At 37.0% G+C, this 17,193-nt stretch overlaps 1 protein-coding gene across 1 annotated transcript in view; it reads left to right on the top strand.

Moving 5' to 3' along the window:
* LOC656545 (amidophosphoribosyltransferase) overlaps nt 1–17,193 on the top strand; it is a 55,186-nt gene that overhangs the window by 24,151 nt on the left and 13,842 nt on the right. The window lies entirely within an intron of this gene.

The raw sequence follows: 17,193 nt of genomic DNA, 5'->3' as shown, positions 1-17,193 counted from the left end.
CGTTAGAATTGAGTGTTTCTAACGTAGAATGACCGGCGGAATCCAAATTTGCAAGAATCAAGTCGCTAGGACTAACCGTTCAGAAAATATCGGCAAAAATTTAGCTTTGTCAAAATTTATCGAAACCAAATTTTCTTCATTATTTTCCAACTATTCGAGGTCATGTCCTTAGAATTGAGTGTTTCTAACGTAGAATGACCGGCGGAATCCAAATTTGCAAGAATCAAGTCGCTAGGACTAACCGTTCAGAAAATATCGGCAAAAATTTAGCCTTGTCAAAATTTATCGAAGCCAAATAGTCTTCATTATTTTCCAACTATTCGGGGTCATGTCCTTAGAATTGAGTGTTTCTAACGTAGAATGACCGGCGGAATCCAAATTTGCAAAAATCAAGTCGCTACGACTAGCCGTTCGGAAAATATCGGCTAAAATTTAGCCTTGTCAAAATTTATCGAAGCCAAATAGTCTTCATTATTTTCCAACTATTCGGGGTCATGTCCTTAGAATTGAGTGTTTCTAACGTAGAATGACCGGCGGAATCCAAATTTGCAAGAATCAAGTCGCTAGGACTAACCGTTCAGAAAATATTGGCAAAAATTTAGCCTTGTCAAAAGTTATAGAAACCAAATAGTCTTCATTATTTTCCAACTATTCGTTGTCATGACCTTAGAATTGAGTGTTTCTAACGTAGAATGACCGGCGGAATCCAAATTTGCAAGAATCAAGTCGCTAGGACTAACCGTTCAGAAAATATCGGCAAAAATTTAGCCTTGTCAAAATTTATCGAAACCAAATAGTCTTCATTATTTTCCAACTATTCGGGGTCATGTCCTCAGAATTGAGTGTTTCTAACGTAGAATGACCGGCGGAATCCAAATTTGCAAGAATCAAGTCGCTAGGACTAACCGTTCAGAAAATATCGGCAAAAATTTAGCCTTGTCAAAATTTATAGAAACCAAATAGTCTTCATTATTTTACAACTATTCGGGGTCATGTCCTTAGAATTGAGTGTTTCTAACGTAGAATGACCGGCGGAATCCAAATTTGCAAAAATCAAGTCGCTACGACTAGCCGTTCGGAAAATATCGGCAAAAATTTAGCCTTGTCAAAATTTATCGAAACCAAATAGTCTTCATTATTTTCCAACTATTCGGGGTCATGTCCTTAGAATTGAGTGTTTCTAACGTAGAATGACCGGCGGAATCCAAATTTGCAAGAATCAAGTCATTACGACTAACCGTTCGGAAAATATCGGCTAAAATTTAGCCTTGTCAAAATTTATCGAAGCCAAATAGTCTTCATTATTTTCCAACTATTCGGGGTCATGTCCTTAGAATTGAGTGTTTCTAACGTAGAATGACCGGCGGAATCCAAATTTGCAAGAATCAAGTCGCTAGGACTAACCGTTCAGAAAATATCGGCAAAAATTTAGCCTTGTCAAAATTTATCGAAACCAAATAGTCTTCATTATTTTCCAACTATTCGGGGTCATGTCCTTAGAATTGAGTGTTTCTAACGTAGAATGACCGGCGGAATCCAAATTTGCAAGAATCAAGTCATTACGACTAACCGTTCGGAAAATATCGGCTAAAATTTAGCCTTGTCAAAATTTATCGAAGCCAAATAGTCTTCATTATTTTCCAACTATTCGGGGTCATGTCCTTAGAATTGAGTGTTTCTAACGTAGAATGACCGGCGGAATCCAAATTTGCAAGAATCAAGTCGCTAGGACTAACCGTTCAGAAAATATCGGCAAAAATTTAGCCTTGTCAAAATTTATCGAAACCAAATAGTCTTCATTATTTTCCAACTATTCGGGGTCATGTCCTTAGAATTGAGTGTTTCTAACGTAGAATGACCGGCGGAATCCAAATTTGCAAGAATCAAGTCGCTAGGACTAACCGTTCAGAAAATATCGGCAAAAATTTAGCCTTGTCAAAATTTATCGAAACCAAATAGTCTTCATTATTTTCCAACTATTCGGGGTCATGTCCTTAGAATTGAGTGTTTCTAACGTAGAATGACCGGCGGAATCCAAATTTGCAAGAATCAAGTCGCTAGGACTAACCGTTCAGAAAATATCGGCAAAAATTTAGCCTTGTCAAAATTTATCGAAACCAAATAGTCTTCATTATTTTCCAACTATTCGGGGTCATGTCCTTAGAATTGAGTGTTTCTAACGTAGAATGACCGGCGGAATCCAAATTTGCAAGAATCAAGTCGCTAGGACTAACCGTTCAGAAAATATCGGCAAAAATTTAGCCTTGTCAAAATTTATAGAAACCAAATAGTCTTCATTATTTTCCAACTATTCGGGGTCATGTCCTTAGAATTGAGTGTTTCTAACGTAGAATGACCGGCGGAATCCAAATTTGCAAGAATCAAGTCGCTAGGACTAACCGTTCAGAAAATATCGGCAAAAATTTAGCCTTGTCAAAATTTATAGAAACCAAATAGTCTTCATTATTTTACAACTATTCGGGGTCATGTCCTTAGAATTGAGTGTTTCTAACGTAGAATGACCGGCGGAATCCAAATTTGCAAGAATCAAGTCGCTAGGACTAACCGTTCAGAAAATATCGGCAAAAATTTAGCCTTGTCAAAATTTATCGAAACCAAATAGTCTTCATTATTTTCCAACTATTCGGGGTCATGTCCTTAGAATTGAGTGTTTCTAACGTAGAATGACCGGCGGAATCCAAATTTGCAAGAATCAAGTCGCTAGGACTAACCGTTCAGAAAATATCGGCAAAAATTTAGCCTTGTCAAAATTTATAGAAACCAAATAGTCTTCATTATTTTACAACTATTCGGGGTCATGTCCTTAGAATTGAGTGTTTCTAACGTAGAATGACCGGCGGAATCCAAATTTGCAAAAATCAAGTCGCTACGACTAGCCGTTCGGAAAATATCGGCAAAAATTTAGCCTTGTCAAAATTTATCGAAACCAAATAGTCTTCATTATTTTCCAACTATTCGGGGTCATGTCCTTAGAATTGAGTGTTTCTAACGTAGAATGACCGGCGGAATCCAAATTTGCAAAAATCAAGTCGCTACGACTAGCCGTTCGGAAAATATCGGCTAAAATTTAGCCTTGTCAAAATTTATCGAAGCCAAATAGTCTTCATTATTTTCCAACTATTCGGGGTCATGTCCTTAGAATTGAGTGTTTCTAACGTAGAATGACCGGCGGAATCCAAATTTGCAAGAATCAAGTCGCTAGGACTAACCGTTCAGAAAATATCGGCAAAAATTTAGCCTTGTCAAAATTTATAGAAACCAAATAGTCTTCATTATTTTCCAACTATTCGGGGTCATGTCGTTAGAATTGAGTGTTTCTAACGTAGAATGACCGGCGGAATCCAAATTTGCAAGAATCAAGTCGCTCGGACTAACCGTTCGGAAAATATCGGCAAAAATTTAGCTTTGTCAAAATTTATCGAAACCAAATTTTCTTCATTATTTTCCAACTATTCGGGGTCATGTCGTTAGAATTGAGTGTTTCTAACGTAGAATGACCGGCGGAATCCAAATTTGCAAAAATCAAGTCGCTACGGCTAACCGTTCGGAAAATATCGGCAAAAATTTAGCTTTGTCAAAATTTATCGAAACCAAATTTTCTTCATTATTTTCCAACTATTCGGGGTCATGTCGTTAGAATTGAGTGTTTCTAACGTAGAATGACCGGCGGAATCCAAATTTGCAAAAATCAAGTCGCTACGGCTAACCGTTCGGAAAATATCGGCAAAAATTTAGCTTTGTCAAAATTTATCGAAACCAAATTTTCTTCATTATTTTCCAACTATTCGGGGTCATGTCGTTAGAATTGAGTGTTTCTAACGTAGAATGACCGGCGGAATCCAAATTTGCAAAAATCAAGTCGCTACGGCTAACCGTTCGGAAAATATCGGCAAAAATTTAGCTTTGTCAAAATTTATCGAAACCAAATTTTCTTCATTATTTTCCAACTATTCGGGGTCATGTCGTTAGAATTGAGTGTTTCTAACGTAGAATGACCGGCGGAATCCAAATTTGCAAAAATCAAGTCGCTACGGCTAACCATTCGGAAAATATCGGCAAAAATTTGGCTTTGTCAAAATTTATCGAAACCAAATTTTCTTCATTATTTTCCAACTATTCGGGGTCATGTCGTTAGAATTGAGTGTTTCTAACGTAGAATGACCGGCGGAATCCAAATTTGCAAAAATCAAGTCGCTACGACTAGCCGTTCGGAAAATATCGGCTAAAATTTAGCCTTGTCAAAATTTATCGAAGCCAAATAGTCTTCATTATTTTCCAACTATTCGGGGTCATGTCCTTAGAATTGAGTGTTTCTAACGTAGAATGACCGGCGGAATCCAAATTTGCAAGAATCAAGTCGCTAGGACTAACCGTTCAGAAAATATCGGCAAAAATTTAGCCTTGTCAAAATTTATAGAAACCAAATAGTCTTCATTATTTTCCAACTATTCGGGGTCATGTCGTTAGAATTGAGTGTTTCTAACGTAGAATGACCGGCGGAATCCAAATTTGCAAGAATCAAGTCGCTCGGACTAACCGTTCGGAAAATATCGGCAAAAATTTAGCTTTGTCAAAATTTATCGAAACCAAATTTTCTTCATTATTTTCCAAACATTCGGGGTCATGTCGTTAGAATTGAGTGTTTCTAACGTAGAATGACCGGCGGAATCCAAATTTGCAAAAATCAAGTCGCTACGGCTAACCGTTCGGAAAATATCGGCAAAAATTTAGCTTTGTCAAAATTTATCGAAACCAAATTTTCTTCATTATTTTCCAACTATTCGGGGTCATGTCGTTAGAATTGAGTGTTTCTAACGTAGAATGACCGGCGGAATCCAAATTTGCAAAAATCAAGTCGCTACGGCTAACCATTCGGAAAATATCGGCAAAAATTTGGCTTTGTCAAAATTTATCGAAACCAAATTTTCTTCATTATTTTCCAACTATTCGGGGTCATGTCGTTAGAATTGAGTGTTTCTAACGTAGAATGACCGGCGGAATCCAAATTTGCAAGAATCAAGTCGCTCGGACTAACCGTTCGGAAAATATCGGCAAAAATTTAGCTTTGTCAAAATTTATCGAAACCAAATTTTCTTCATTATTTTCCAACTATTCGAGGTCATGTCCTTAGAATTGAGTGTTTCTAACGTAGAATGACCGGCGGAATCCAAATTTGCAAAAATCAAGTCGCTACGGCTAACCGTTCGGAAAATATCGGCAAAAATTTAGCTTTGTCAAAATTTATCGAAACCAAATTTTCTTCATTATTTTCCAACTATTCGGGGTCATGTCGTTAGAATTGAGTGTTTCTAACGTAGAATGACCGGCGGAATCCAAATTTGCAAAAATCAAGTCGCTACGGCTAACCGTTCGGAAAATATCGGCAAAAATTTAGCTTTGTCAAAATTTATCGAAACCAAATTTTCTTCATTATTTTCCAACTATTCGGGGTCATGTCGTTAGAATTGAGTGTTTCTAACGTAGAATGACCGGCGGAATCCAAATTTGCAAGAATCAAGTCGCTCGGACTAACCGTTCGGAAAATATCGGCAAAAATTTAGCCTTGTCAAAATTTATCGAAACCAAATAGTCTTCATTATTTTCCATCTATTCGAGGTCATGACCTTAGAATTGAGTGTTTCTAACGTAGAATGACCGGCGGAATCCAAATTTGCAAGAATCAAGTCGCTCGGACTAACCGTTCGGAAAATATCGGCAAAAATTTAGCTTTGTCAAAATTTATCGAAACCAAATTTTCTTCATTATTTTCCAACTATTCGGGGTCATGTCGTTAGAATTGAGTGTTTCTAACGTAGAATGACCGGCGGAATCCAAATTTGCAAAAATCAAGTCGCTACGCCTAACCGTTCGGAAAATATCGGCAAAAATTTAGCTTTGTCAAAATTTATCGAAACCAAATTTTCTTCATTATTTTCCAACTATTCGAGGTCATGTCCTTAGAATTGAGTGTTTCTAACGTAGAATGACCGGCGGAATCCAAATTTGCAAGAATCAAGTCGCTCGGACTAACCGTTCGGAAAATATCGGCAAAAATTTAGCTTTGTCAAAATTTATCGAAACCAAATTTTCTTCATTATTTTCCAACTATTCGGGGTCATGTCGTTAGAATTGAGTGTTTCTAACGTAGAATGACCGGCGGAATCCAAATTTGCAAGAATCAAGTCGCTCGGACTAACCGTTCGGAAAATATCGGCAAAAATTTAGCTTTGTCAAAATTTATCGAAACCAAATTTTCTTCATTATTTTCCAAACATTCGGGGTCATGTCGTTAGAATTGAGTGTTTCTAACGTAGAATGACCGGCGGAATCCAAATTTGCAAAAATCAAGTCGCTACGGCTAACCGTTCGGAAAATATCGGCAAAAATTTAGCTTTGTCAAAATTTATCGAAACCAAATTTTCTTCATTATTTTCCAACTATTCGGGGTCATGTCGTTAGAATTGAGTGTTTCTAACGTAGAATGACCGGCGGAATCCAAATTTGCAAAAATCAAGTCGCTACGGCTAACCATTCGGAAAATATCGGCAAAAATTTGGCTTTGTCAAAATTTATCGAAACCAAATTTTCTTCATTATTTTCCAACTATTCGGGGTCATGTCGTTAGAATTGAGTGTTTCTAACGTAGAATGACCGGCGGAATCCAAATTTGCAAGAATCAAGTCGCTCGGACTAACCGTTCGGAAAATATCGGCAAAAATTTAGCTTTGTCAAAATTTATCGAAACCAAATTTTCTTCATTATTTTCCAACTATTCGAGGTCATGTCCTTAGAATTGAGTGTTTCTAACGTAGAATGACCGGCGGAATCCAAATTTGCAAAAATCAAGTCGCTACGGCTAACCGTTCGGAAAATATCGGCAAAAATTTAGCTTTGTCAAAATTTATCGAAACCAAATTTTCTTCATTATTTTCCAACTATTCGGGGTCATGTCGTTAGAATTGAGTGTTTCTAACGTAGAATGACCGGCGGAATCCAAATTTGCAAAAATCAAGTCGCTACGGCTAACCGTTCGGAAAATATCGGCAAAAATTTAGCTTTGTCAAAATTTATCGAAACCAAATTTTCTTCATTATTTTCCAACTATTCGGGGTCATGTCGTTAGAATTGAGTGTTTCTAACGTAGAATGACCGGCGGAATCCAAATTTGCAAGAATCAAGTCGCTCGGACTAACCGTTCGGAAAATATCGGCAAAAATTTAGCCTTGTCAAAATTTATCGAAACCAAATAGTCTTCATTATTTTCCATCTATTCGAGGTCATGACCTTAGAATTGAGTGTTTCTAACGTAGAATGACCGGCGGAATCCAAATTTGCAAGAATCAAGTCGCTCGGACTAACCGTTCGGAAAATATCGGCAAAAATTTAGCTTTGTCAAAATTTATCGAAACCAAATTTTCTTCATTATTTTCCAACTATTCGGGGTCATGTCGTTAGAATTGAGTGTTTCTAACGTAGAATGACCGGCGGAATCCAAATTTGCAAAAATCAAGTCGCTACGCCTAACCGTTCGGAAAATATCGGCAAAAATTTAGCTTTGTCAAAATTTATCGAAACCAAATTTTCTTCATTATTTTCCAACTATTCGAGGTCATGTCCTTAGAATTGAGTGTTTCTAACGTAGAATGACCGGCGGAATCCAAATTTGCAAGAATCAAGTCGCTCGGACTAACCGTTCGGAAAATATCGGCAAAAATTTAGCTTTGTCAAAATTTATCGAAACCAAATTTTCTTCATTATTTTCCAACTATTCGGGGTCATGTCGTTAGAATTGAGTGTTTCTAACGTAGAATGACCGGCGGAATCCAAATTTGCAAAAATCAAGTCGCTACGCCTAACCGTTCGGAAAATATCGGCAAAAATTTAGCTTTGTCAAAATTTATCGAAACCAAATTTTCTTCATTATTTTCCAACTATTCGAGGTCATGTCCTTAGAATTGAGTGTTTCTAACGTAGAATGACCGGCGGAATCCAAATTTGCAAGAATCAAGTCGCTCGGACTAACCGTTCGGAAAATATCGGCAAAAATTTAGCTTTGTCAAAATTTATCGAAACCAAATAGTCTTCATTATTTTCCATCTATTCGAGGTCATGACCTTAGAATTAAGTGTTTCTAACGTAGAATGACCGGCGGAATCCAAATTTGCAAGAATCAAGTCGCTCGGACTAACCGTTCGGAAAATATCGGCAAAAATTTAGCTTTGTCAAAATTTATCGAAACCAAATTTTCTTCATTATTTTCCAACTATTCGGGGTCATGTCGTTAGAATTGAGTGTTTCTAACGTAGAATGACCGGCGGAATCCAAATTTGCAAAAATCAAGTCGCTACGGCTAACCGTTCGGAAAATATCGGCAAAAATTTAGCTTTGTCAAAATTTATCGAAACCAAATTTTCTTCATTATTTTCCAACTATTCGGGGTCATGTCGTTAGAATTGAGTGTTTCTAACGTAGAATGACCGGCGGAATCCAAATTTGCAAGAATCAAGTCGCTCGGACTAACCGTTCGGAAAATATCGGCAAAAATTTAGCCTTGTCAAAATTTATCGAAACCAAATAGTCTTCATTATTTTCCATCTATTCGAGGTCATGACCTTAGAATTGAGTGTTTCTAACGTAGAATGACCGGCGGAATCCAAATTTGCAAGAATCAAGTCGCTCGGACTAACCGTTCGGAAAATATCGGCAAAAATTTAGCTTTGTCAAAATTTATCGAAACCAAATTTTCTTCATTATTTTCCAACTATTCGGGGTCATGTCGTTAGAATTGAGTGTTTCTAACGTAGAATGACCGGCGGAATCCAAATTTGCAAAAATCAAGTCGCTACGCCTAACCGTTCGGAAAATATCGGCAAAAATTTAGCTTTGTCAAAATTTATCGAAACCAAATTTTCTTCATTATTTTCCAACTATTCGAGGTCATGTCCTTAGAATTGAGTGTTTCTAACGTAGAATGACCGGCGGAATCCAAATTTGCAAGAATCAAGTCGCTCGGACTAACCGTTCGGAAAATATCGGCAAAAATTTAGCTTTGTCAAAATTTATCGAAACCAAATTTTCTTCATTATTTTCCAACTATTCGGGGTCATGTCGTTAGAATTGAGTGTTTCTAACGTAGAATGACCGGCGGAATCCAAATTTGCAAAAATCAAGTCGCTACGGCTAATCGTTCGGAAAATATCGGCAAAAATTTAGCTTTGTCAAAATTTATCGAAACCAAATTTTCTTCATTATTTTCCAACTATTCGGGGTCATGTCGTTAGAATTGAGTGTTTCTAACGTAGAATGACCGGCGGAATCCAAATTTGCAAAAATCAAGTCGCTACGGCTAATCGTTCGGAAAATATCGGCAAAAATTTAGCTTTGTCAAAATTTATCGAAACCAAATTTTCTTCATTATTTTCCAACTATTCGGGGTCATGTCGTTAGAATTGAGTGTTTCTAACGTAGAATGACCGGCGGAATCCAAATTTGCAAAAATCAAGTCGCTACGGCTAATCGTTCGGAAAATATCGGCAAAAATTTAGCTTTGTCAAAATTTATCGAAACCAAATTTTCTTCATTATTTTCCAACTATTCGGGGTCATGTCGTTAGAATTGAGTGTTTCTAACGTAGAATGACCGGCGGAATCCAAATTTGCAAAAATCAAGTCGCTACGGCTAATCGTTCGGAAAATATCGGCAAAAATTTAGCTTTGTCAAAATTTATCGAAACCAAATTTTCTTCATTATTTTCCAACTATTCGGGGTCATGTCGTTAGAATTGAGTGTTTCTAACGTAGAATGACCGGCGGAATCCAAATTTGCAAGAATCAAGTCGCTCGGACTAACCGTTCGGAAAATATCGGCAAAAATTTAGCCTTGTCAAAATTTATCGAAACCAAATAGTCTTCATTATTTTCCATCTATTCGAGGTCATGACCTTAGAATTGAGTGTTTCTAACGTAGAATGACCGGCGGAATCCAAATTTGCAAAAATCAAGTCGCTACGGCTAACCGTTCGGAAAATATCGGCAAAAATTTAGCTTTGTCAAAATTTATCGAAACCAAATTTTCTTCATTATTTTCCAACTATTCGAGGTCATGTCCTTAGAATTGAGTGTTTCTAACGTAGAATGACCGGCGGAATCCAAATTTGCAAAAATCAAGTCGCTCGGACTAACCGTTCGGAAAATATCGGCAAAAATTTAGCTTTGTCAAAATTTATCGAAACCAAATTTTCTTCATTATTTTCCAACTATTCGGGGTCATGTCGTTAGAATTGAGTGTTTCTAACGTAGAATGACCGGCGGAATCCAAATTTGCAAAAATCAAGTCGCTCGGACTAACCGTTCGGAAAATATCGGCAAAAATTTAGCTTTGTCAAAATTTATCGAAACCAAATTTTCTTCATTATTTTCCAACTATTCGAGGTCATGTCCTTAGAATTGAGTGTTTCTAACGTAGAATGACCGGCGGAATCCAAATTTGCAAAAATCAAGTCGCTCGGACTAACCGTTCGGAAAATATCGGCAAAAATTTAGCTTTGTCAAAATTTATCGAAACCAAATTTTCTTCATTATTTTCCAACTATTCGGGGTCATGTCGTTAGAATTGAGTGTTTCTAACGTAGAATGACCGGCGGAATCCAAATTTGCAAGAATCAAGTCGCTCGGACTAACCGTTCGGAAAATATCGGCAAAAATTTAGCCTTGTCAAAATTTATCGAAACCAAATAGTCTTCATTATTTTCCATCTATTCGAGGTCATGACCTTAGAATTGAGTGTTTCTAACGTAGAATGACCGGCGGAATCCAAATTTGCAAGAATCAAGTCGCTCGGACTAACCGTTCGGAAAATATCGGCAAAAATTTAGCTTTGTCAAAATTTATCGAAACCAAATTTTCTTCATTATTTTCCAACTATTCGGGGTCATGTCGTTAGAATTGAGTGTTTCTAACGTAGAATGACCGGCGGAATCCAAATTTGCAAAAATCAAGTCGCTACGGCTAATCGTTCGGAAAATATCGGCAAAAATTTAGCTTTGTCAAAATTTATCGAAACCAAATTTTCTTCATTATTTTCCAACTATTCGGGGTCATGTCGTTAGAATTGAGTGTTTCTAACGTAGAATGACCGGCGGAATCCAAATTTGCAAGAATCAAGTCGCTCGGACTAACCGTTCGGAAAATATCGGCAAAAATTTAGCCTTGTCAAAATTTATCGAAACCAAATAGTCTTCATTATTTTCCATCTATTCGAGGTCATGACCTTAGAATTGAGTGTTTCTAACGTAGAATGACCGGCGGAATCCAAATTTGCAAAAATCAAGTCGCTACGGCTAACCGTTCGGAAAATATCGGCAAAAATTTAGCTTTGTCAAAATTTATCGAAACCAAATTTTCTTCATTATTTTCCAACTATTCGAGGTCATGTCCTTAGAATTGAGTGTTTCTAACGTAGAATGACCGGCGGAATCCAAATTTGCAAAAATCAAGTCGCTCGGACTAACCGTTCGGAAAATATCGGCAAAAATTTAGCTTTGTCAAAATTTATCGAAACCAAATTTTCTTCATTATTTTCCAACTATTCGGGGTCATGTCGTTAGAATTGAGTGTTTCTAACGTAGAATGACCGGCGGAATCCAAATTTGCAAGAATCAAGTCGCTCGGACTAACCGTTCGGAAAATATCGGCAAAAATTTAGCTTTGTCAAAATTTATCGAAACCAAATAGTCTTCATTATTTTCCATCTATTCGAGGTCATGACCTTAGAATTGAGTGTTTCTAACGTAGAATGACCGGCGGAATCCAAATTTGCAAGAATCAAGTCGCTACGGCTAACCGTTCGGAAAATATCGGCAAAAATTTAGCTTTGTCAAAATTTATCGAAACCAAATAGTCTTCATTATTTTCCATCTATTCGAGGTCATGACCTTAGAATTGAGTGTTTCTAACGTAGAATGACCGGCGGAATCCAAATTTGCAAGAATCAAGTCGCTCGGACTAACCGTTCGGAAAATATCGGCAAAAATTTAGCTTTGTCAAAATTTATCGAAACCAAATTTTCTTCATTATTTTCCAACTATTCGGGGTCATGTCGTTAGAATTGAGTGTTTCTAACGTAGAATGACCGGCGGAATCCAAATTTGCAAGAATCAAGTCGCTAGGACTAACCGTTCAGAAAATATCGGCAAAAATTTAGCCTTGTCAAAATTTATAGAAACCAAATAGTCTTCATTATTTTCCAACTATTCGGGGTCATGTCGTTAGAATTGAGTGTTTCTAACGTAGAATGACCGGCGGAATCCAAATTTGCAAAAATCAAGTCGCTGCGGCTAACCGTTCGGAAAATATCGGCAAAAATTTGGCTTTGTCAAAATTTATCGAAACCAAATTTTCTTCATTATTTTCCAACTATTCGGGGTCATGTCGTTAGAATTGAGTGTTTCTAACGTAGAATGACCGGCGGAATCCAAATTTGCAAGAATCAAGTCGCTCGGACTAACCGTTCGGAAAATATCGGCAAAAATTTAGCCTTGTCAAAATTTATCGAAACCAAATAGTCTTCATTATTTTCCATCTATTCGAGGTCATGACCTTAGAATTGAGTGTTTCTAACGTAGAATGACCGGCGGAATCCAAATTTGCAAAAATCAAGTCGCTACGGCTAATCGTTCGGAAAATATCGGCAAAAATTTAGCTTTGTCAAAATTTATCGAAACCAAATTTTCTTCATTATTTTCCAACTATTCGGGGTCATGTCGTTAGAATTGAGTGTTTCTAACGTAGAATGACCGGCGGAATCCAAATTTGCAAAAATCAAGTCGCTGCGGCTAACCGTTCGGAAAATATCGGCAAAAATTTGGCTTTGTCAAAATTTATCGAAACCAAATTTTCTTCATTATTTTCCAACTATTCGGGGTCATGTCGTTAGAATTGAGTGTTTCTAACGTAGAATGACCGGCGGAATCCAAATTTGCAAGAATCAAGTCGCTAGGACTAACCGTTCAGAAAATATCGGCAAAAATTTAGCCTTGTCAAAATTTATAGAAACCAAATAGTCTTCATTATTTTCCAACTATTCGGGGTCATGTCGTTAGAATTGAGTGTTTCTAACGTAGAATGACCGGCGGAATCCAAATTTGCAAAAATCAAGTCGCTACGGCTAATCGTTCGGAAAATATCGGCAAAAATTTAGCTTTGTCAAAATTTATCGAAACCAAATTTTCTTCATTATTTTCCAACTATTCGAGGTCATGTCCTTAGAATTGAGTGTTTCTAACGTAGAATGACCGGCGGAATCCAAATTTGCAAAAATCAAGTCGCTACGGCTAACCGTTCGGAAAATATCGGCAAAAATTTAGCTTTGTCAAAATTTATCGAAACCAAATTTTCTTCATTATTTTCCAACTATTCGGGGTCATGTCGTTAGAATTGAGTGTTTCTAACGAAGAATGACCGGCGGAATCCAAATTTGCAAAAATCAAGTCGCTACGGCTAACCGTTCGGAAAATATCGGCAAAAATTTAGCTTTGTCAAAATTTATCGAAACCAAATTTTCTTCATTATTTTCCAACTATTCGGGGTCATGTCGTTAGAATTGAGTGTTTCTAACGTAGAATGACCGGCGGAATCCAAATTTGCAAGAATCAAGTCGCTCGGACTAACCGTTCGGAAAATATCGGCAAAAATTTAGCTTTGTCAAAATTTATCGAAACCAAATTTTCTTCATTATTTTCCAACTATTCGAGGTCATGTCCTTAGAATTGAGTGTTTCTAACGTAGAATGACCGGCGGAATCCAAATTTGCAAAAATCAAGTCGCTACGGCTAACCGTTCGGAAAATATCGGCAAAAATTTAGCTTTGTCAAAATTTATCGAAACCAAATTTTCTTCATTATTTTCCAACTATTCGGGGTCATGTCGTTAGAATTGAGTGTTTCTAACGAAGAATGACCGGCGGAATCCAAATTTGCAAAAATCAAGTCGCTACGGCTAACCGTTCGGAAAATATCGGCAAAAATTTAGCTTTGTCAAAATTTATCGAAACCAAATTTTCTTCATTATTTTCCAACTATTCGGGGTCATGTCCTTAGAATTGAGTGTTTCTAACGTAGAATGACCGGCGGAATCCAAATTTGCAAAAATCAAGTCGCTACGGCTAACCGTTCGGAAAATATCGGCAAAAATTTAGCTTTGTCAAAATTTATCGAAACCAAATTTTCTTCATTATTTTCCAACTATTCGGGGTCATGTCGTTAGAATTGAGTGTTTCTAACGAAGAATGACCGGCGGAATCCAAATTTGCAAAAATCAAGTCGCTACGGCTAACCGTTCGGAAAATATCGGCAAAAATTTAGCTTTGTCAAAATTTATCGAAACCAAATTTTCTTCATTATTTTCCAACTATTCGAGGTCATGTCCTTAGAATTGAGTGTTTCTAACGTAGAATGACCGGCGGAATCCAAATTTGCAAAAATCAAGTCGCTACGGCTAACCGTTCGGAAAATATCGGCAAAAATTTAGCTTTGTCAAAATTTATAGAAACCAAATTTTCTTCATTATTTTCCAACTATTCGGGGTCATGTCGTTAGAATTGAGTGTTTCTAACGTAGAATGACCGGCGGAATCCAAATTTGCAAGAATCAAGTCGCTACGGCTAACCGTTCGGAAAATATCGGCAAAAATTTAGCTTTGTCAAAATTTATCGAAACCAAATTTTCTTCATTATTTTCCAACTATTCGGGGTCATGTCGTTAGAATTGAGTGTTTCTAACGTAGAATGACCGGCGGAATCCAAATTTGCAAAAATCAAGTCGCTACGGCTAACCGTTCGGAAAATATCGGCAAAAATTTAGCTTTGTCAAAATTTATCGAAACCAAATTTTCTTCATTATTTTCCAACTATTCGGGGTCATGTCGTTAGAATTGAGTGTTTCTAACGTAGAATGACCGGCGGAATCCAAATTTGCAAGAATCAAGTCGCTACGGCTAACCGTTCGGAAAATATCGGCAAAAATTTAGCTTTGTCAAAATTTATCGAAACCAAATTTTCTTCATTATTTTCCAACTATTCGGGGTCATGTCGTTAGAATTGAGTGTTTCTAACGTAGAATGACCGGCGGAATCCAAATTTGCAAAAATCAAGTCGCTACGGCTAACCGTTCGGAAAATATCGGCAAAAATTTAGCTTTGTCAAAATTTATCGAAACCAAATTTTCTTCATTATTTTCCAACTATTCGGGGTCATGTCGTTAGAATTGAGTGTTTCTAACGTAGAATGACCGGCGGAATCCAAATTTGCAAAAATCAAGTCGCTACGGCTAACCGTTCGGAAAATATCGGCAAAAATTTAGCTTTGTCAAAATTTATCGAAACCAAATTTTCTTCATTATTTTCCAACTGTTCGGGGTTATGTCTTTAGAATTGAGTGTTTCTAACGTAAAATAACCGGCGAAATCCAAATCTGCAAAAATCAAGTCGCTACGACTAACCGTTCGGAAAATATCGGCAAAAATTTAGCCTTGTCAAAATTTATCGAAACCAAATTTTCTTCATTATTTTCCAACTATTCGGGGTCATGTCGTTAGAATTGAGTGTTTCTAACGTAGAATGACCGGCGGAATCCAAATTTGCAAGAATCAAGTCGCTCGGACTAACCGTTCGGAAAATATCGGCAAAAATTTAGCTTTGTCAAAATTTATCGAAACCAAATTTTCTTCATTATTTTCCAACTATTCGAGGTCATGTCCTTAGAATTGAGTGTTTCTAACGTAGAATGACCGGCGGAATCCAAATTTGCAAAAATCAAGTCGCTACGGCTAACCGTTCGGAAAATATCGGCAAAAATTTAGCTTTGTCAAAATTTATCGAAACCAAATTTTCTTCATTATTTTCCAACTATTCGAGGTCATGTCCTTAGAATTGAGTGTTTCTAACGTAGAATGACCGGCGGAATCCAAATTTGCAAAAATCAAGTCGCTACGGCTAACCGTTCGGAAAATATCGGCAAAAATTTAGCTTTGTCAAAATTTATCGAAACCAAATTTTCTTCATTATTTTCCAACTATTCGGGGTCATGTCGTTAGAATTGAGTGTTTCTAACGAAGAATGACCGGCGGAATCCAAATTTGCAAAAATCAAGTCGCTACGGCTAACCGTTCGGAAAATATCGGCAAAAATTTAGCTTTGTCAAAATTTATCGAAACCAAATTTTCTTCATTATTTTCCAACTATTCGGGGTCATGTCGTTAGAATTGAGTGTTTCTAACGTAGAATGACCGGCGGAATCCAAATTTGCAAGAATCAAGTCGCTCGGACTAACCGTTCGGAAAATATCGGCAAAAATTTAGCTTTGTCAAAATTTATCGAAACCAAATTTTCTTCATTATTTTCCAACTATTCGGGGTCATGTCGTTAGAATTGAGTGTTTCTAACGAAGAATGACCGGCGGAATCCAAATTTGCAAAAATCAAGTCGCTACGGCTAACCGTTCGGAAAATATCGGCAAAAATTTAGCTTTGTCAAAATTTATCGAAACCAAATTTTCTTCATTATTTTCCAACTATTCGAGGTCATGTCCTTAGAATTGAGTGTTTCTAACGTAGAATGACCGGCGGAATCCAAATTTGCAAAAATCAAGTCGCTACGGCTAACCGTTCGGAAAATATCGGCAAAAATTTAGCTTTGTCAAAATTTATCGAAACCAAATTTTCTTCATTATTTTCCAACTATTCGGGGTCATGTCGTTAGAATTGAGTGTTTCTAACGAAGAATGACCGGCGGAATCCAAATTTGCAAAAATCAAGTCGCTACGGCTAACCGTTCGGAAAATATCGGCAAAAATTTAGCTTTGTCAAAATTTATCGAAACCAAATTTTCTTCATTATTTTCCAACTATTCGGGGTCATGTCGTTAGAATTGAGTGTTTCTAACGAAGAATGACCGGCGGAATCCAAATTTGCAAAAATCAAGTCGCTACGGCTAACCGTTCGGAAAATATCGGCAAAAATTTAGCTTTGTCAAAATTTATCGAAACCAAATTTTCTTCATTATTTTCCAACTATTCGAGGTCATGTCCTTAGAATTGAGTGTTTCTAACGTAGAATGACCGGCGGAATCCAAATTTGCAAAAATCAAGTCGCTCGGACTAACCGTTCGGAAAATATCGGCA

Source organism: Tribolium castaneum, chromosome 7, assembly GCF_031307605.1.
Source record: "Tribolium castaneum strain GA2 chromosome 7, icTriCast1.1, whole genome shotgun sequence".
NCBI lineage: Eukaryota > Metazoa > Arthropoda > Insecta > Coleoptera > Tenebrionidae > Tribolium > Tribolium castaneum.
This window is presented reverse-complemented; position numbering and strand designations above follow the sequence as displayed.